The sequence below is a fragment of the Ochotona princeps genome, chromosome 29 (assembly GCF_030435755.1).
Source record: "Ochotona princeps isolate mOchPri1 chromosome 29, mOchPri1.hap1, whole genome shotgun sequence".
NCBI lineage: Eukaryota > Metazoa > Chordata > Mammalia > Lagomorpha > Ochotonidae > Ochotona > Ochotona princeps.
The window spans coordinates 22,694,235-22,716,788 of record NC_080860.1 but is presented as its reverse complement, the minus strand read 5'-3'; the positions used below and the strand labels follow the sequence as shown (position 1 = coordinate 22,716,788).

The window sequence follows — 22,554 nt, the reverse complement described above, 5'->3', positions numbered from 1 at the left end:
AATGTATGGTAGCAAAAGGCTGCTGGGTGAAGATCTTTGCCCATAGCATTCAGACTTTCTATTTTTCACTTACATCATCATTTAGACTCAAGTTTGCAATCATTGGCACACAAGATATATTTAATGCATAATTCATTACCACTGGAATCTTCCTTCAATACAATCTCATGTGGTTCCTTGTAAAAAATTTTCAAGATGAGAAAAATCAAGTTTTCCTTTTTGTGTTACATTGTTTTAATAGTATAAATAAGTGCAAAATTAAGGAGAGACTTAAATGATTATTTTTGATACGTCAAAATAAAATGGTGTGGATCAAAACCCTTGGACCATCTTCTGCTGCTTCTCCCAAGCAATTAGCAGGGAGTTGGATTGGAAGTGGAGCAGCTGGGGCTTGGACTGTGCTCATATGGGATGCCAGTGCTGCAGGTGTGGGTCCCAATGCCAGCCGCCTTCAGTTGGACTTGAAGGACTCAGATTGTGGTGTGTTGAAATAGGTCATATTAGCATAAGATGTCTTTAAATGCAGCTGGGAAAATGCAATCTCAGAACTATCTGTCCTCAGTCTCTCTTTACGAGCAAGGGATGCAGTCTGCTCCCCACACAGCCCAGCTGTCCTCACTGAAGGCAGGGATGGCCCTGAGATGCCTACACAAGCAAGCCTTGCTAAATAACCACTATGGTCTGAAAATGGCTTGTGTCCCCTTGCTGAACTCACATAGGCGTTTAATCCCCATAGTCTCCAGTCCATAGCATTAAAAATGTGGAAATTCAATTTGATCATGATGCCTGGCTCTGACGACTTTTGGATGAGATTTGATTCAATTGAATGCTTAGGGTGGAACTCCTGTGATTGAATTCCGATGGAGAGGCAGAGATTACACACACAGTCTCTCTCCCTCTCCCTCTTTCTCTTCCTTTCTTGAGTCAGCCAGCAAGGATTTCATCTGCTGTTTCTAGGCTTACATCCTCAGACCCTGAATCCTGAGTAAACTTCGTTTTTTACAAAACAATCTGTTTCAGTATTTCATGATAGCAATGAAAAAGGGACTAATTCAATAGCTTAACCTGCCATTGGTTTCCACCATCTAACTAATCATCTCACAAATTACTGCTTCCGCAAATTCAAACTTCTATTTCTCTGCTTGCTTCTTTGTCACTCTTTGTTAAAATGGTTTGTAGGCACATAACTTTAACCCCTCTTTTTTTCCACCTCATATGAGTAGCATTATTGACATCAAATAAGATATGGGGTCCTTCCCTCCCAGGGAAATGACAGAGGATACAGAAGGCATTTTCTCCCCTAGAATTCATTCATCATTTGCACCTCTCCTGTGACAGATGCTACTAGCAATAGGGTTGAGAAAGCAGTCAACTCGCTTGGCTGCTATCGTAACTCCCTGAGAAGATGAACACAAAAGCTCATCTTCAAGGCAGAGAAGGCTAAATTTTAAAGGAAAATCAGAGAAGGAACCAATAATCCCATCTTTGTTCCTGACTCTGGAATGTGTTGCATGGATAAACTAATGCAAGTTAGTTGCAGCCAGGAGCATATCTCCTTCAAGGTTATTCCTCTGTTTCTCATATCCTGCCCTGAGTGGTGCGGTAGGGTTGAGCACGCTCATAGATCCTTCCCAGGCACAGGCCTATATGGTATTAGAAGGGTCTCTTTGGCAAATGCCTGTCTGTTTTTATCTTTGCCACATACTGAGCCAGTAATTTAAATTCCATAAATTCAATGTGCATGTCTAGATACAAAGCATTGGTTTAGCTTACCCTTTCTCAACTAGGATTCCTCATATGAGCTATAGAGCACGGGGAATGATTTGAGTAAATATTTTCTGAATTGTTCCAAGGGGAGTATATAATTTTTGCTGCTCTAAGTGCATAGAGACATCGATTCTTCTATATGACGGCTCCTAGAGCACTAAGGCTTCATTCTTTCAAGAACTCTGCTGGGCTCTATTGTAGCCTTCCAGTGGTTCATGGCTGCCATATTCCTTGCCCTGCTGCAAGCTGGAAGTCCACATTATGAGGTGGAATCCAGCTCACAGGTGCTGTTATGTTTCCCTCTGCTCTGTGTGGCGCATGCCCCTGCTAGTTGTAGGGTTTGGCTTGGGTAGATGATTGCTGTGGCGTCCAAGGCTGCCATAATCGTAACTTCTGCAGGTGCTGCTTCCTGCGTCTGGAGAAATCTCAGTGATCTGAGAAAAGAGAGAAATCGGATGGTCTGATAAGATGTTCCGTTTAGAGCTCCCACACTTAGTTCACCAAACAGAATAACTATGAACTCAGTCCACCTGTTTCTACACCAAGAAGCCATAGATACCAAGCAGCAAGCTAAAAGAGCAGTGATGAAGAGAGCAGCAGACATGCTCCAGGGTCTAAAGAGAGGGAAGGGCAAGAAGTAAATAAAGCTTGCAGAGCTGTTAGCATGCTGAGAGGTCAGCCTGCAAGGAACAGGGTGAGGACTGGGGGACCCAGGGCTCTCCTGGGTGGTATTCCAGAGGTTTTGAGCCACACACTTAGGGAAGGATTCCTTGTTTCATCTACTACTGCAGCTGATGGTGCTACAATGAAAGGCCAACAACTGTGACGACTGGAGAAACAGCCAAGGAAGACAGACAGAAAGAGAAGGAGTCTGTAGATCAAACCGCTGCTGGCAGGTTGGTTCCGAATTAGGGATGGGATTGGTCTGTTAGGGAGTGACCCTGCACTCATATTTTTGGTGGAGAACATGTTTTTTTTTTTGAAACAATGTCATGGATACTGTTGCATGCCTTCTCTCACATCAATTTTTAAATTTCTACACAGTTCTTCCTCATATGTACTGGCTCCTTGCCTTATTTTTAGAGCTACCTTTGGGCTGAAGGATGGATTCCTTCAGAGAGTTAGAATGCCTGAGGGCGCATGCTCCCTCCTCCCTCGCATCTCCCTGTGCAACCCATGGTGGCTCCAAGGCACGGAGGAGCAGGGGGACCCAGCTCCCATGCCTGGATGAAACAATTTGTAGATAGTTGCTTCTGCATGGTCATTGTCTCTTTTTTCTCTGTCTCTCAGACATCCCTCTTTAATAAGTCATTTGTTTCAGGAGCTGCTCCATGGGAACTCACCCAAGACATGCAGTATTCATGTCTTTCTCTTGCATATTTATGCACAACTTGAATACAGCCCAGACTTATGGGGAGTAGGATTCATTGAAGACAGAGCCTGGGGTTTGGAGACTAACACATCCCTTGCTCATTTGCAAACTGAACTCACAGCACGGCCACAGAGGGCCCAGGGAAGGGTACTGTGCTCCTTGGTTGCCTGTCTCCAGATGCTAAACACATCTGGACTTAATGGGATGCAGTGTGGAGAGCATTCAGCACTCAATGGTGCTACTTAGTAAAACTGCACACAGGGTAAGATTGGAGACCTTCTAGTCCCAGGACGATCACAAAGAAGCGACAAACACTCTTTTGACCGCATTATCTCTCTCATGTATAGAAAGGGTAAAACTCCTTCCATCCCTGGATCTCCTTGAGCAGACAGTGGCTTTTGGAGCACTGTGCTGTCACTGCAGACACATTTTTACCCTTGATAGGCACCGTGATCTGTGCAGAGGGGAAAAAAAAAACATTTCTCTTTGTTTCTTCATCTGGTGCGTGTCAGTCCTGCACTGGTCTCAACTGTTTCCCTCAAAGAAATGCTTGTAGAAGCAGTGTTCACAGCACAGGTGAATATTAAAGTTGCATTTAGTTTCCCACAACAAGCAAGCCTGAGAAGGAAAGTGGGCCTGTCCCTATCCCTGCTCCAGAGGCAGGTGCTGGCAGTTGGAGGCACCTGTGTGTGTGTGCCCTCCACATGCACCCTCTGGGGCCTCGCAGGCCACTCACCTGCCTGTGGACTTGGGAAAGCAGACTGCAGGGAGCTGCACATCCTCACGCTTCTTCAAGGCCAATGAGTTCCTTTCCTGACTTGTTCAGCACTCCAGCCATAGAGACCCAAGCAACAGCATTTCCCGTGCTTTACCAAGAGTTAGCGATGTCTCGGGGAGTGTGGGCTTTGGATTGGTCCCACCTGCTCTCACAGAGCTAAGAAAGCTGCACATGTGTTTTCATCTGGGCTCCTCTTAGTCTGAAGATGAGGGACCGAGTCCTTCCCTGCGGTCATTCCAGATGCTCCAGTCAGCTTCCCTCACCTCTGCCTTGGCTTAGCCTAACATTCTTTGTGACTTGACTCTGCATCCTTTTTGTTAGCTTACACCCCTGTCTGCATTTGCCCGATGAGCAGTGACCTGCGCCCCGCGACTCAGCTCTCAGTGCAGTGTCACTTCTGAGCAGCCCTTCCCGACTGCTGTAATGAGTCTCTTTGCAAAAGACTCATTTCTTTAAAAGGTGGAAGGATAGAGAAAAGAAAAGGAGGGTGGAGGAGGAAGAGAGAGAGAGAGAGAGAGAGAATATATTCTGTGTGCTGCTTCACTCGCCGCTACCTCAGCCTGACTACAGGATTCCATCAGACCTTCCACTCCCGCGTGGGTGCGAGGGGAGAGGGGAGACAAACATTCAGGCAACAGTTTGCTGCTTTCCCATGCATGTTAGTAGAGAAGTAGACCCGAAGTGGAACAGCCAAAACATGAACTGGTGCCCATGCGAGATACTGATGTAGTACATGATGGCTTTAGCCACTGTGCTGCGGTGCTGGACCCATGGAAAGTCATGTGCTTTGTTCTTCCATTTGCAGAGAAGTTATACATGGCTGGTGCCGGCAACTGTGTTCATTGTGGGTCTTTGATTATATGCTGGGCAGGTAAAATGTACTCAATAAAAGCCGGTAAATGAAGGAAGGCCATCTTGACTCGCAGCCATGTTGCTGGCCAGGCACTGTGTGGAAGAGGAGAGATGCTGGGAAGACGTACCTCCTTTGCGTCCCGCTCATGCCGCTTCTGTGAGATGGGAGGTGCTCAGTCTGCTTTATGCTGATGTTTCTGGTTGTCTTATACCAGTGTCCGAGCACAGCAGGACCTCAATATTTTATGGGTGACAGAATACATTCCATTTGGCCATCACAGCAGCTCTTTCAGGAGTGGATCCCATGTCACGTTACATCATGCTTTGGGTTTCCTTGTTGTAAAGATGAACTTCCCAGGAAGCACGGAATGTGGTTAACCTATATTTTGATGTAACAAAACAGAAGCAAGACATTCCTATTTCCAGCTGCTTGTCAGTGATTCAGTGGCACTCAGAGTGAGCTCACTGTCCCGGAGACTGATGGGACACTCTGGAATGTGGTCTGCGCAGCCATCCACAGCCACGGAAACTTGGGCTAAGTTGTAGAGTGCTTTACTCCAATTTCGGGAGTCAGGTAGGAACTGCTTAACTCATTGAAGTTCTTTCTCCTCTTCTCTGGTTGCCAGGGACTCTGTTGCCATGGTAGCAATTGTCTGTAGCCAGGGAGTTGAGCAGAAGGCAGTGAAGCCGCTGGCACACGACTCCACAGCAGGCCGTGCTCCTGCATCAGGTCTTGAAAAGGTGGCAGCAGGTGTCCCAGTGAGAATTTTGGTGGCTCCAAAGGATCACAGCCCAACATTCTAGGACAGATGGTTAGTAAACAATGAAAGATAAGTCTAACACCAGGAACCTAAGGAAACTGAATCTAGCTGTGTACGTGAGCAGTGAAGGAGGGTGAAATACCAAGATGTACAAGTATCTACCCCATATGTTTTGTTCTTACATGTGCTGTTGGCTTATATTCCTCTCTTCACGGCTAATAATCTATTGCTGCGTCTCAGATAAGAATGCAGTCCCGAGTTCAAGCTAGACGGCTAAAACATCATTGCTCCACAGTGGCAATTTTCTAGAATAAAAGAAAGAGGAGAAGCAGACATTGGGCAGGGGAGGCTACAGGGAAGGGAGGTCAAGATTCACAAAGTGCGATCTTCAGACACCTACCTCATCAGCTGACTGGGCACCTGGCTTCTTGTGCTGCAGGCCCCAAGGAGTATGCGTTTGCTGAGGGTAGGGGAGATGTGGCGAGAAAAGTGGGGGTACTTTAGAGGGAGTCAGAGTTCAGGCAGGGGAGGCAAGGCCACCCATAGATGCCATCTGATTCTTCCTCCTGCCTTCTTATCATCCCAGCCGCTTCTGCCTGTCTCGGGGCATGGAGTCGCATCCATTAGGATTTCCAGCCAGGAGGGCCACGCATTACTGTGTGTGCTGGAAGTGGTCGCTTGTGGTCAAGCTTTCCCAGGGTTGGGGAGGGAGTAGGGGTTTCAGACTTAATGACTCCCCCTCCTGGAAACATGACAGTGTTCACCTGGACACCCCTGGGAGAAGGGGTGTCGTGAAAGTGGAGTGGTGGGGAAAAATCTCTCTCTCACTGGAATCCACGCCTTGCAGAATGCGAAGGGAGTTTTATTTTTTGTCATTGGTTCTCGGTGAGCAAAAAGAAGGAAATTCCATTCCTTGAAGTGAGATCTTGAGTTTGTCCACACAGAAACAGTAACTCTTTCCTTTAGGGGAGAGAGGAGATGTTACAATTGTTTTGGTACAGTGAATTCACTATTTTTAAAGGCAGAACTAGGAAATATATATGTATTATATTATGTTATATATTGTTAATATATATAAAATATAAACTTATAATATATTTCTTCTATATACATATAAATATCTAACATATATTTGTCATGTATAAATGCATTACATATTAAGTATTTAATAAATATTTTAACATAAATGTATAATCATAACATACTTAATATAATTGTATAAAAATAAATGTATTCATTTAAGTATATTAATGTGATATTAATATATGAATAACACATTTTCATATATTATAATACTATAATACATATTAATTAATGATGCATAATTATAAAAAATAAACATATAATAAATATATTTAATATAAATATATAAACATAATATACTTAATATAATCGTATACATATAATGTATTTATATGAATATATTGATATGCTAATATTTTTAATATCTCCTTAATATATTAATAAAATACATCATAATAAAATATATTAATTGATAACATACTTATTAATAATATGTCATTAATATATTCATAATAATATTGTCATATTGACATATTTATATGAATATAATATATAGTATGATATTAAAAGTATATATACTAATGTATACTAACATATACTAATATATAATAGTATAATGTTAATCTGATATTAATATATAATATTAATATGATAGTATATTTATATAAATATAAAATATAAGTATAATATATGATAAATCTATACTATATATAGTTCTACCATTGAAAAAATATATAATTTCTATTATGATAAAAATAAATTTATAATATATTATACATGTATAATTATATAATAAACTATACATTCTCTATTTATACTTATATGATATATTTATACATAAAATTATATATAGAACTTATAATTATATAATGTGTTTTATATAATATAATCTGGTATCAAATAAATATAAGATTTATATTATAATGAAAATGATATACAGTAAAATATGTAATTTCTCTGCATTTGTATGTGGTAGAGGGAGCGGATCTTTCATTTGCTGATTCCCTCCCCGAATGCCATCAGCTGGGTTGGATTAGGCTGCAGCCAGGAGCCAGGGGCTCCATCTGGGTCCTCCTAGTTGGCAGCAGGGAACCAATCACCAGCTCTCTACCAGGGTGGGAGGGAACGCGGAGGCAGGACTCCAACCCAGGCACTCAGATGTGGGCTGTGGGCATTGGTGCCCCACCAAGCACCCTGTCTCCATGAGAAGGGAACGTGACATCCTCTTTTACAAGTTAGCCCTTCATCTGCCCTTCCCTTGTTCAAACAATGACTGGCCTCCTGTCCTCTTCTGTCAGGGACTTTGCATTGCTGTACATACACTGTGAGAGGGGCCTGTGGGGTGGGATTTGGCAGCTTTGTCCTCTGAGCACAGTGGAAGCTCGGGGCAGCAGAGAGCTGGTGCACAGCAATGCTGGGATTTGGACTCGCTTGTGTCTTTCCTGAACCTTTAACAAATTAGTCTTTCCTGCCTAATGTTCATTACTAATTCATGCTTGGTTATCCAATCAAGCTTTCCGCTACTGTATGGCATACAACAGCAACCGGAAGACAGCTATAAAGTTTGCTACTCCTGCAGGCAAATACCCAGATGTTTTCTTTGAGATAGGTGAGGCAGATTAGGAAGTGTTTGCCTGAAAAGACTTGGTCTCATCTCCCCGGAGGCTGGCAACTGCTGTCAGGCTGGTGGGCTCCAGCAGAGTCAGTGGCAGCCATGGCTTGTAACTGGAAAATGCTATTTGCTCACTAAGGAGGGAGCTGAGTTGACCCCGTGAATACAGCATCAGTCTTCATGTGCTACCCATCCTGTGTGCCAGGAGCCAGCTTCGGGCTGTGGGAGGAGTGTGGCACAGAGCAGAATTTCCAGTCTCAATGATGAAGACATGAGAGATGGCTGCCTTACCAGCAAGTGAGTGTGAGGGGTTTTCCTCAGCTTCCACATCTGTGAAATGGGCATCATAGGAACTACTCTACTGCACGTGTAGGTAGCCCCGTGGGTGTAAGGATGCTTGACCCATCTCCAGCCCCTTAAAGGGTTCATAGTTTGTTATTTCCCTCCCTGATAAAACACACAACATATGGTGATGCCTTCACCATGGATAGGTTTAAGACTGAATGTTATGATTCGGACGGTAATGTTGCCTCCAGGGAATTGTTGCCAATGTCTCAAAACGTTTGTTTTTGGTTGCTAAACCTTGAGGGTGGTTTGGTGCTGCAGGCTCCTAGTAGGAAGTTGAGCTTGGATCTCAAAGCAGAGTTATCAGCCCCGTGGCAGCAGGGAGGATAGGTCTGCCTTGTGTAGTGCTTCTTCTGCAGCCCCAGGCAGGTCACAGGAGAGCCTACCATGCCGCTTTAGAGTCACTTAGGAGCAGCAAGTGAAGGCCTGCTTAGCCTGGATGGACAGCTGGATCCTTGCTCAAACTTTAGCCCTGCTGCTCAAGATTTCCATCCCCTTGGTCTCTTTATTAAATAGGCAATACAATATCTGTGTCAATGATTAAAGAATTTATTCAATTAAATACTCGATTGAATATGTTTTCATTCGTACAACGGGCTAAGGATCCCTGCATAGAGATCATGTGTAGATAAAGTGAAATGGTAATTATATTGTTAGTACCTCTGGTGAAAGAAACATACAGGTTAACGTGATGCTTATAAACAGGGAATTTGAATGTAAATCCTTTCATTATTTTCTTTTAAAAGAAACTTTCAGAATTGGGGGGGGATGGAGAAACATCGGAAATATGACTGATTTCTATTTCCACTCAGCTCAGTTGAGATAAGATGCTGTGTTGTAGAGACCTGAACTACCCCCAGAAAACATGTGTTCCAGGGGCGGGGTGTCACACAATGAATGGCTGTAATGCCACAGGACCTTCCAAACTGCTGATGGGTGCCCATGACACAGGCTGACAGACAGTTCACAGGAGTGAACGGGGGATCGGTTTTCTTCTCGCCTGAACTTAAAGATAAGGGAGGAAAGTCGTGTGGAACATTCCACCTCCTTTGCTCTTAACTTTAGTCCACACTGAAGGTCAGCTGTGTTCCTACCTGCAGGAACACACTGCACAGCCTGCCTGACTCTCAAATCTGTCATCCGTGAAGTGGTGCTGCGCACACTCGCTATGTGTTGGATGTGGTTTGCAAAGGTTCATGGGCAGAGAAGGAGTCTTCAGTGTGGTGAGGATGAGGGTTATCGGGGACTTTGGGTAGGGACGCGACTGGGTTAGCAGGACACTGCTCTTTGAAGGCATTGGTGGTGGCCCCCTAGAAGGAATTCGTTCCTGTGAGACTGGATTGTTTTCAAAAAGCAGGACCAGCCCCTCCCTGCCTTCCCGCCTCTGTCTTGCTGTGTGATCTGCCTCTCTTGGCACTTGCTGTCCCCAGGATGTCCTCCTTCACGCTGTGATGCAGTCAGGAGGCCCTCGTCAGGGCTGGCCTCTGGACTGTTGGACTCCTTTAGGAAAGTAGCAGCCTTGGGTATTTAATCACAGCTGCACAAAGTGGGCTAAGACAGCACCTGTCCCTACCCACTGTCATGAAGTTTAAAGAGGATGCTACAGAAAAAAATGCTTCGCTTCTGATCACGGATACTACTTTTATCTCTACTCTCAGAATTCTTTCCTCTTCTCTTTGGTCCTTCTGATCAAGTTCTCTCAAGGAAGAGCATTGGAGTGGCAGGTGAAGTTTTGAGTTTCTGACAGCTGCTGCTGCTGTGACGGATTGGGTTCAGCAGTTCTACGGGAGGAAGTGACCTTGAAGCATCCTTAGAAGCAGTAGTTCAACACCGACAGCAGAGGAGAGAGTTCATTAATCTGTAATTAAGCACCTGTCTTTGATCTTTGATTGTACTCATCTATCTACGTACGCATGTATACATAGATATTAACTCACAAAGCATAAATAGGTTCAGTACTTCTGTTCACATTTTGTTAACCCTTCTAGAATATTCCCCATGACCAACTTCACTGCAAAATGCTTTATGAAACTGAATCTGTATGAAAATTTTTAATACATGCATGTTAGCTTTTAGTATTTATTGAAAGAAGTCTCACAGTGAAAATCTTCCCTCTGATTTATAATAAAATGAAAATTCATGAATTATAGATGCTTTCATCCTGGCATAACACTTGCTGTTTGCTAGGAATACCAGCCTTAAAATTAGATCTGGGCTGCTTAGTTAGTGTTTTCTTTTATTGTAACAAATCTATTTGTCAGGTGGACTTGACAGCAAGACGAGCACCCACAGTTTGATTCATTTGGAAAGAACAGGAGTGACTTAGCTGAGATTGGACTTTGGCTTGTTATATGGGGGAAGTGCAGGTTAATGAAGAAATCCATGAAACCCCACACAGCCAGACAAGGGAGCAGGTGGAAATACGCTGTGTTAGCTTCAGCCACTTGGTGGTGATGTACATTTGAGCTTCACGTTTAAACCACCAAAAATCCTTCCTCCACTTTGAAATTTCAGGACACACATAACTTCCCAGCACTCTGAAAGCTTGCCTTCTTCCTAGAATTCCATACTTGCAGAAACTAATAAAGAAGATGTTGATCAAAGTGTCGAAGAGGATATCACCAACACCTGTTACATTCTAAATAAAGTTTATTGCCTGGAGAGGAGAGAGGCAGATGTGGCGTTTCCTGGAGAGGTGGAGATGGAAGAGAATAAATCACACATTAAATAAGGAAACACAAAAACCATCAGAAGCTCTCTGTTAGTAAAAGCTTGTGGTGCAAGCCGGAGGAAGGAAGAGGGAGCTGTCATTTCCACGCGTGGGTAAGGGTTGTCTCTGTCAGGGCAGGCCTCTAGGTAGAGAAGAGGCTTGGATGAAGAGTGAAGCTTTAGCAGATACTCATCAGAGCAGAACACAGTAGAGATTCCAGCAGAAGCATTTGAATAAAGGGACCAGAGTGCATAACCCAGGAACCAACTATAAGAATCCACAGATGATTCCCAAGTAACTTCCCCTGGTTATGCCAACATGGCCCATCTATTGTAAGAGACACAGAACCTGGGACTAGTGCCCATGATGAGGGCATCCAATAAAGGTGCTGGTTCCAAGCCTAGCTGTACCACTTCCTATCCAGCTCCCTGCAACGTGCCCATGAAAACAATCGAAGACAGCCTAAGTTCTTGAGTTCCTGCACTGGTGTGGGAGACTTGAAAGAGGATCTTGGCTTCTGGCTTTCAGCCAGGCCCACCCCCAGCCATTGTGGGGCCCCCCAATGAGCCACATACATGTCTTTCAAGAACCTGGGACTTTAGTGTGTTCTCTATTCTTCTTTTTAAAATATGTACTTATCTCTTGTTGAGGCAGAATTCGAGCAAGAGATGGGGAGAGACAGAGATTTTCCATCCACTTGTTCCCCCTCCAGACGTTGCAATGACCGAACCTGAGTTGATCGGAAGCTAAGAACCAGAACTTCTTCTGGGTTGCCCCATGTAGGAGCATGGACAAAAGCACTTGGGCCTTCCTTTGCTGCTTTTCCAGACACAGGAACAAGGGGCTAAATTAGAAGCTGGGACTCAAACCAGTGCCCATAGGGCATGCCAGTAACGCAGGCAGTGGGTTTACTCGCTATCATACCACCTCATGGCACTGGACCCATGTTCTCTATTACTCAATGGTCAAATGGGACTTCATTGCCATTTTCAGTAACGGTCCATTGCTGTTTGTGGGATAGGATGTGGGCCTGAGTATCTGAATTGTTCCCAGTGTGTATGTGTGCGAGAGGGGATGGGGGTTGGAGTGGTAGCACTGTGACGAATGTGCCACTTGAATTCATCAAGCGCCCTTGTTTTCTTTCCCAACCTTTCAGAAAGATGTTTCCAGCCACTGGCAACAGGTGCACAGGTGTTGAGGTTACATAGCACCTTGGCAGTGACTGCCTGATTGTGACCTTGGCGTTGACTGCCTGACAATGACCTTGGCGGCAACTGCCTGATAGCGACAACTGAAATGTGGGCAAATACAACTGGCCTGTGAGAGCTGGCCCAACAACCTCTCCCAGAAGTCTCCACACTTTCCACCTCCAACTCCCAGCTGGATTTTGATGCCCAAGCAGCCTTTTTTGGAAATTCACAAAGCAGTGAGGTCATTCCTGGATCACAGTAGGTGGTCAGTATAAATATGGATTTGTTGAATTAATGAAAACATTATTTACTGTGTTTAAGATGAAATATAATTCCTGATGCCTTGCAATGTGACAGGGCTGTAATAAAGTACTATAGGAGAACTGGTGTTGCTTTAGCTCACAGTTAGCCGCATATACTTTTAGAAAGTTTTATTTCATTTTACTGTTTTACTTTGTTCTTTCATGGTTTCAAAGCATGCATTGAAAGCAAAGTACATTTGGCATCCAATTCAGTATCAATAAACAGTCATCAAGGTCAGGGAAATGGGGATTTTTATTTATTCATTCACTTACTTGCTTGAGAAGGAGCCGATAAAGACAAAGAGTCATAGGTGGCAGTTTAAGCCCTTGTGCTACGACCTCCCAGAACGCTAAGCTTTATTGGGCGGTCCACGTCAAGCAGAAAGTGTGCAGTGCCAGTGTTGTGGCACAGGACTAAACTTCTGCCTGCGATGCAGGCATTCCGTATGGGAACACTGGCTCTACTCCTATATTCCCTGCTTCCCATCCAGCTCCCTGCCAATGCACCGGGGAACGCAATACAGGATGGGCTAAGCACCCGCACTCCAGAACCCAACCTGCGAGACCCATATGGAGTTCCTGGCTTTGAGTTTCAGCCTGGACAAGCCCTCCATGTCATGGTCAACTGGGAAGCAAACAAGCAGGTGGAAAATCACTGTTTATCAGCCACTCTGCCTTTCAGTGAATCCTTTTTTTGAAGAAAAAGCATCTAGCTGTTGTCAGGCTGTAGCATTCTTTCTGGCGCTTGGAGTTGAACATCTCAGTTTCCAGGAAGGTGGCATGGGAAATCTGTGTGGACAGGAAATCAATTTCTGGGAGGTGGGAGGGAAATCAAAGCGAGGCAAAGCTATGCATGCTGTAAAGTGTGGCTTGCCAGTTTGCTCCCTGCTTTGAACATGGAGCAAAATATGGTACTTTTTGTTAATAAGCCAAGTCACTGATTAGAATCGGGAAGGCATTAAGGTGGAACTTAGATAAAATAAAATATAATAGAAATGATCCTTTAGAACTTCAGTGAAATAGTTTGATTTTTTTTTATGTGCATTTGGCCTAATGCAAACATCTGGGCTGGCTTCCCCTACTATGCAAATTAAGAGAGGAAAAAGTGAATTTTCACCACTACATCCCCACTGCTTAGTACCTAGTGAGCACTCAATAAAATACGTGTTGAATGAACCTTGTAGCTACCATGGGGTTAAATCTCAATTGAATTAGAATTGGCTTCTTTTTCAAGATTAGATTTTATTAATGTTCATTCAATAGGTCTTACATAATAGACTACATTGATTTTAATAAAATGTACATCGATTAGAACAAAATGTCAGTTTTCTGCCCTGGACTTCATTTCCCACAGTCATCAAATAATGAAAATCAATTCTAGTCAACTCACTTTAATTAAGAATGACTTTTTTGCCCCCACTTTCTTCCATATTCCAGAGGGCATTGGTTTGAGATTTAGCAACTTTATTAATGCATTCTTAGGATTCTTAAAACATGACAAAATAAAAAAAAACTTTGAATATGTGATCTTAGCAAAGAATATGAGTGAAATGAATAAATACATCCCCCGGATCTCAGAAGTGACAAGGACAAATGTATCAAAGTCATGTGCTATTGAGCCACGTTCTCATGGGAGTCGGGGTCCATGTTACAAAACAGAGGCTGGGCTTCAGAAAGCTCTAGTTCAAGTTGGCTTTTGTTCCCTTCCACACTGGCTTTCACTTTTCATCCCAGTGAAATGTAGGCTTTGCTTGTTTAATCCACATGGGAGAAATCGTCCCACAAGTCGGCTCCCCGAATCCAATTTTATAAGCTCCCCCATTCAAAAGTTGTCTCTCAATAAGAGGAAATATTTTGATTCCCCCACCACAACCTCATTTCTCACTCTAGGCTGATTGTGCCTGCAGACCTGAGACTGGCTCAGACAAGTGAATGAGCTTGCATCTACAACAGGTGGTCCAGTGGAACTTTCTGCTGCCTCTTGTCGCTGACATACACATAATGGCACCCAACATCAAGTCGGCTGGCTTGGCTTCAAGAGGAACCATCACCAAAGCATATGGTGATGGACTATGTAATTTTCATGAGTTTTAATGTTTACTTCTGTGGCCTGTTGGGAGCACTGCATGAGTGCCCTGCCCTGCAATAATGACTGGTTCAAGGCCAGGAGGCGGCAGGAAGACAGGAGGTCACAGGTGAGGCGGATCTGCCTCCTTTCCAGGGCCTGGCCAGTCAGGTAGCACCCAGTGGACCCACGGGAATGCAAGTGATGGGAGTGAGAGCTGAAATTGCTATGGCAATAAGTATAGTTATTGTTATTTTATAGGCTAGCCTGTTTTTGCAATTTTTTGGAGCATAGAAAATGTAGCTGTTTTAGCCACTTTTATAATTTTTAGCTAGAGGAATTAAGAATGCTTTTATTAAAGAAAAATGTTTTTGATTATTGTTTTATGTTTGGGGTTGCAGGGTCTATAGTTGTAGAGGGATTTAATATTTGTAATTTTTGTTTTTAGAATTATATTTTTTCCCCTTGTAAATTATTTTCCCATTGAATAATGGGCAAATTGTAGAAATAGAAATGTGGTAGGAATGTACTACTGATTAGCAGGTAATCGCATGTGCCTTGGCCTTGGAGTCGTGGCTGCTGCTCCATGGCTACTGTTGAAGAATGAATAATGGCTTGCTTTGAAGAATATGAATACAGTGTTTTAAAGAATTATCTCTGGGGACACCTGCTTAGCCTTGAAGTGCGGACAGAATGACCAAATATCTGTACATGCCCCCTTAGTCTTGAAGTAAAAATAGAATAATTAGTTGCTTGTGCAGAAGCTTGTGAGGTTTTGAGTAAATAAAAAGGACAGCTTTTTCTTGGACTGTTGTGAGAACGCACCAAGTTTCAGTGTCTGTGTCTTTCTTTATCGCCGACTCCACGCACCCTTCCCGAGCTCCGAACTCTCGGCTGGAGCTGGACTCCGGCAGTGGCCATTCTAGCATTCCGTGGCTGGCCTTGTGCAGTGTTCCAAAGCATAAATAAGTACCTTGAATCCTTTAGGTACCATGAGATTACACTTCAGTGCCATCAAGTTCAAACTCACACATAAACTCATCACTACATGGAAAAGAACAGGATCATCAATAGTTCCAACGCATGTGTGGATTTTAGGCTATGGAGCGACTATGGAGAAGGAGAAGGATACATCAGAATAGAGTAATTGGATTTCTGTTCAAAGCAACAACAACAAAAAAACTAGCCCCGAATACCAGTCTATGCTTTTGCCATTTCCCTCCCCTGGCCCCACTATGATCTCCTGGAGTTTAGTTTTCTGATTCCTCTTTTCTCAAGTGCACCAGGAGCCCTTTGGAAACGGATCAAAGTCTGTCTTCCACCTTCATTCCATTCATGCTCACCAGGTTTTTTCGTCATGACAGATGTTCAGTTTTTAGCAAATTGGATACATGAATGAAACTGTGAAAGGAGGAAAATCATCTCCCTTGTGAAAATTCACTTAACACTTATTTCACATTGTACAAATATATTTGTACATTCTTCTAGTTGCTTTCTGCAGCTATGGCTAAAGCAGGCATGGTTTAGGAGCCTGTGGACAGAGTTACAGAGCAGTTTCACATACACAGTGAATGTCTATCTCCTACTAATTTAGCTAGACATATCTCAAACAATTTAGCAGAACTGAACTCATACAAATCAAATTTATGAATCAAATATCATGGCATTAGAAATAAATGGCAGGCCCCAATGGTTAGGCACCTTCCTGGTGCTGGCACCTAGGTGGCATTGGCATTGGCATGGTGGGAGGGGAGGGACTGGGGACTTCAGTGCCGGGTGGTGGGTTCAGAGTATTAGGTCCCCAGGCTGGCATGCTTGCATAGGATTCTGGTAGACCAGGCTCAGGGATTCACAAACATGCTTGAGTTTTGGGTGGGTGATGAGTGAGTCCCAGGTCAGGATGTGTGTCAGAGCACTGGGATCTAGGCTCCCAGGTGGATCTGGGGTGGGCAGGCAGGGCTTCAGGCCAGCAAGCCACTCTGTTGGAAGTCCAGACTGGAAAATCAATGCACTCATAGGCATGGGGGATATGGATTGATCAGAGAAGGGGGTATGGAATGGGGTGTAGGCCCTGCCAAACTAGGCTAATCACATTTGCTGGTTTGCATGGAAACTAAGGGTGGGGACAAACTGGGCAGGGCTAGACTACAACACCAACCAGTGAAAGCTGGGACTGGGGTAGCCAGGCTATGCCATGCTGCAACAATCAATGGCAGGGCCAAGCCAGGGTGGGTTATACTGGGCTGGGTCGGAGCACCCACTTTCATACAAAATTTCTTTCTTTTTTTTTTTTTTTTTAATAATCTATTTTATTGTGTTGTTGACAATCTTTACATAGTTAATTACAGTTAAAGAAAGAAAAAGAAAAGAAAAAAAAAAGGTTCAGGGGGATAGGGAAGTGGGTAATACTATTATGTCCATATTGTTTCCATCTTGTACCTGAGGTAAAGGGGGATGTTGAGGGGGAAGCCCCACCCGGTTTCCCGCCCACCCCGAGTCCCGGATGTGGGGCATGCTCTGAGATATGTGCTCGAGTGGTGTTAATAGTTCTCCGGTTATGAATCGCTGCCAGTTTCGCTCAATGAGGTCGTCCACTGATTGATATGGTCCATCATAAAGTCTCCGTTTGCCCCATATATCGCTGCCAACATATAGCTGAGATGAATTCAGGCCTGGTTTGGAAGCTAAGTAGGCTGTGGTGCCCACTGGTGAGTTCAAGAACTAGAATGGGGGTGGCAAACTGAGCTGGCCATGGCTGCTACATCCCTCTGCATAGATGTGAACTGGGTCTGTGATGTGCCAGACTGGGCTAGGCTCCAGAACCCGCTGGTACTCACGAGAGTCAGAGTGAGTGTAGGACAGGATTAGTTAGGTCTTGGCACCAGCTAAACCAAGCGAGAACTGGGTCTAGAGATGGACCAGGCATGGCTGAGCTGTAACACCTAACAGTAAGAGCTGGAATGGGTGTGGGCTGGTTGGGCAAGGCTGCCACACCTGCTGGAGCAGGAGGTGGGCCAAGAGAGCTGGGCCAAGGACCCATTGGCATGTGTGAAATCTATGACTGGAAGGTGACATGATAGAGGAGCTTGGAAAATTCCTCTGTCAGGATGTAGTCCCTGCTGGTAAGAATAATAACAGAAGCTGGGGGCAGCCCAGATTAGGCATTACCTGCCAACATACGTGTGCATCAGGAGTGAGCTGGCTGTGCCAGTGCGTAACACCCATTGGCAGATGTGAGCATCAGGACAGGGTGTAGGAGAGGCTCGGTTAGGCCACAACAGCAGCCAGTTTATATTAGGACTGGGACTGCTATTAGCTGGGCTTGGCTAGGCGTTAGTACTTGCTAGTATGAGCTGAAACTGGGGGCAGGCCGGGCTGATCCAGACTGCAGCATCTGCTAGTTAATGCAGAGATGAGGCATGCTAGACTGGGCCTCAACACCCACCAGTGCATGCAACAACATGGGGTGGTTTGGGTAAGGCAGATAGGGACGCTTGAGAGGGCTCCCTGTTGGGCCACTGTGCCCACTGCTGAGTGTGAGAGGTCAGACTTGGGGCAGACCTGGCCAGACATGGCTACAAAGTCCATTGGCCTGCCTATGAGCGGGTTTAGTGGAAGAGCCAGGCTGGGTTAAGTGGCTGTATCTACTGGTACATTCATGAGCCAGAATAAATGCAGCCTGGTTGGGCTTTGCCATAGCATCAACTGGCAAGTGCTGGGAATGGGGACAAGTTCTGTCAGGCTAGACTACAGTACCACCTGAAAATGCAAAATTCAGGACTGGAAGTGTGCCAAGTAAGAAAACTGTGGGCACCTCTCTGATAGGCTGCAGGTCCCACTAGTGAGCATGAAAATCAGGATTGGGGACTGGCCTGGCTAGACAGGCAGTAACACCCACTGGCATAATTCTGGGCTGGATAGTGGGGTCAGCTGGGCTGTGCTAGGCTGCAGTTCCCATTGATGTGTACAAGAACCAATCAGTATGCTGCACATAGCAAGGTGGGCAGGAACCAGGGCTGGGGAGCAGGCCTGGTGGGGGTTAGCGGGGATCACTTTGACTAGCTTGTCATTTCTGCTATTGTGTGTGAGGACTGAGTATGTGGTGGCCAGTGTTAGGCTGGACTGCAACCGTCATTGGTTTACATAAGAGATGGGGCTTGCAACAGAATTGACCAGACAGCTGCAACCACCAGTGTGTGTGTGTAGAGTGATGTGGGTGACAGACTGAGCTGGACCCTGTACTGGCTGGCACACACAAGAGTCAGGTCTGGGGTTGCATCTGGAAGGTGTCTGTGGGGAACCTAATCCCCCAACTGGACCACTGGACTCAAAATTCCAACCACGGGGAAAATCAAAGGACCGGTGGTCTGTCCATGGAGGGCATGTGTCAGAATGGGCCCTCCTCGGTTGCCCACATACACATGGGTGACATGACAGATCCCTGAGGACTGCAGAAAATGTCGGATTCAATATGGATGAATCTCCTCACCAGACTTTGACAGCAAGTATCTGGACAAATGGAGACTCTAGGGTGGGCTATTTCAGTTACTAGACCTTGAAAGGATTTCCTCAATGTTGGAGCAATGAAATTAAAAACTCAGAACTATCCAAACCACTGAAGCAGAACCCTTGGAACATGCTGCACCTTGGGAACCGTAATCGTAGGGTGACGTCAAGTAGCTATCCTTTATCCCTGGTTACTGATGTCGTTAGGCTGCTGGCAGTGGCCCTCTCCCCTTCTCCACCCCTTCTCCCAGACACAGAAAACAGCAACAACAACAACAACAACAATAACAACAAAACCATGGAAATAACTGTCTCATCCACTTTTCCCACACCTCGATCCTCCCTACCCTAATCAGTAGTCGGTGTTTATACGTCCTTCTCAGCTATGTAAATGTCATCAAAACTAAAAAAAAATTACTCAAAAAAGAAATAAATTACAATTTAAATTCTTTTTTTAAAAAACTCAATTATGTGGATATTGCCCTAAAACAGCTAATAAGACACAGACAATATTAAAAAAAAAAAAAAAAGGGAAATGCTCCCTAGAACAATTAAGTCTGTTACAAATGATGTTGGGAAAGCTGTATCTGCATGTTCAGAAGTATGAAACAAGATCTTTATTTTATACCTCCCACAAAAAGTAACTCAAAGTGGACCAAGGATCTGAATCTAACAGCTGTTTTCAATAAGTTGCTAGAGAAAAATGGGGAGACTGTAGGATATAGGCAGAGTCAATGATTTCTTGGAAAGACTTCAGAAGCACAGTGGATTAAAGTGCAGGTAAATAAACAGGGTTACATCAAGCTAAGAAACTTCTGCACTGCGAAGGAAATACCCAACAAAGTGAGGAAGCAACTAAGAGAAGGTGAGAAGATTGGGAAACCACGCAAATGATAGAAGATTCATTTCACAGGGCTATAAAGAGCTCAAAAAACTCAACAATAAGACAAATAATACAGTTTTGAAAATATCAAAGGACATGAACAGGTACCTTCCAAAGGATGAACAGAACTGACCAACAGTCACATAAAAAAGTGTTCAGAATCACTAGACATCAGGCAAATTCAAGTCAAACTACAATGAGGTTTCACTTCACTCTAGTTGGAATGGCTATCATTCAAAAAACAAGCAAAACAAACTAATCAATGTTGATGAAGGTGTGGGGGAAAGGCTACCCTAGCTGACTGATGGCGGGAATGTAATTTGGAGACAAGTCAAGTCCTGTCAGGCTAGACTGCAGGACCACCAGAAAAGTGCAAAATCCAAGGTTAGGAATGGACCTGGTAGGGAAGCTTGGGTACCACTCTGATGGGCTGCAGCTCCCACCAGTGACCATGAGAACCAGGGATGGGGGCAGGCCTAGCTAGAGAAGCAGTAGTACCCTCTGGCAGAAGTGTATGCTGGATAGTGGGTCAGTTGAGCTGAGCTAGGCTCCAGCACCTGTTGGTGTATACAAAAGCCAAGTAGGATATGTGTGGGACATGCTGGACCAGTATGCTGCACATAGTGGCATGTGCAGGAACCAGGGCTCTATAGTTACAAAAAGTTTAGCAGATGTTAAAAAATAAAATGTCTATCATCTCTCATTGTTGGAGAAACTCACCTAGGTGGGTGACCAGGAAGAAACTCCTGGTTCAGATCAGGTAAACTCTTACCGTTGCAGCTATTTGGCAAATGAAGCAATGGATGGTAGATCTCTCTCTCTCTCTCCTCTCTCTCTCTCTCTCTCTCTCTCTCTCCTTCTCTCTGTAGATTCCCCCTTTCCAATAAAAACAAATACACATTAAAAGAAACTGAAAAGAGATAATGAGTATTGAAAAGGATTCACCAACATGGGAACTCTTTACACTTTATTAGTGGAAACATATTATTAGTGATAATGAAACTCTTCCTGAACATGATACAAAAATACTTCAAAAAAACTAAAAGTAGAGCTACCACATTTGATAGGCATATAAAATATCTAAAGAAAATGAAATCAGTGAGTCAAAGAGATATCTGTCCTCCTATATTCATTGCAGCTAAGATGGAAACAGCCCAAGTGTCCATCAATGGATGAAGTGGTGGACACACACACACACACACACCACGTGAAGCCCCACCATTGGCACAGTGTGGATGATCTTGGATGACAAAATGCTAAATTCAATAAGTCAGGCAGCGATGCATGGTCTCCCCTATGCGTGGAAAGAGATGAAGTTGAATTCACAGAAACCACATGACTCTTAGCAGAGACTGTGGTTTGAGGAAGGAAGGGCATGGAGAAACACAGGAGGGATAGGCTTTGAGATCCACTAATCCAAGTCAGGACAATGATTGTTACTAAGAATGCATTGTGTACTTCAACGTGGCTGTGTGCACGTGTCAAAGAAGGGAATAAGAGTAGCTATGCTAACTAGACTGAATCACTCGTTCTATGTTGTATACTTTTATCAAAACACTGCATCCATGTCTCTAATTAAGATCTGTCAATCCAAAATAAAAAAGGACATTTTAAAAAAGGCTCAGAAGAACTACGAACCCTTCAGGTAAGTCGCCTTAAATATTTTCATCCCAGTGAAGAGGCTGAGGAAAAATGAGTTTCAGATTTTCCTTGCTGGTGTGTGTGGCTCCTCGCTGGGGCTGGATAAATGAGCAGGTGTCTGCTTGGATGACATTGGAAATGGGGGACTGCTCCACAGCAACATGAACAGAAGATTCATGTTCAAAAAGGAACCCTCTGGGTATTTACACAATAAGCTCCATTGATGAAAAAAAGACTAGGGTGAGTGATTTTTCTAGAATGCAACCATTTTATACAAGGAGTTCCATTCTTCTTTCAAGTCTGTTGTTTGGCTTTCCAACGTCCTTTGCTACGTATTTTGCTACATGCAGAGTGAACCCCAGAGCTACTGATCTTCCTTTGAACAAGTGCCTAGTTCTTACCCAGACATGAGGTACCACAATAACTGAGGGAGGAATCCCATTTTACTTGCTGTATTTCTTTTTTCTCTTGTTCAACTCAAGAGTATCATCCTAATGTAGATTGAAAACTATTCTTTTGTAGAATGGATTTAAGTAGAGAAACTGACTTACATAAGAATATCACTCAGAAGGAGTAAACGGTCAGCATTGGTGCAATTTTTCCTTACATTAATCCTTTGAATGGTTTGTGACTGATGTGTGGCAGGATTTTGTCTGCCCAACTTCATGTGTCCAATCCCCAATCACCAGTATCTCAGAACACAATCTTATTCCCATGTTTATTTAACAATGCGATGGGGTTATTTAA

At 44.1% G+C, this 22,554-nt stretch overlaps 1 long non-coding RNA gene across 1 annotated transcript; it reads left to right on the top strand.

Annotated features, from left to right (window-relative positions):
- Nucleotides 1-9,622: 9,622 nt before the first annotated feature.
- Nucleotides 9,623-12,449, top strand: LOC131478289 (uncharacterized). Its single transcript, XR_009244400.1, has 3 exons — nt 9,623-9,733; nt 10,169-10,370; nt 12,377-12,449. It is a non-coding gene; the product is annotated as an uncharacterized LOC131478289 (long non-coding RNA).
- The last annotated feature ends 10,105 nt before the right edge of the window (nt 12,450-22,554 follow it).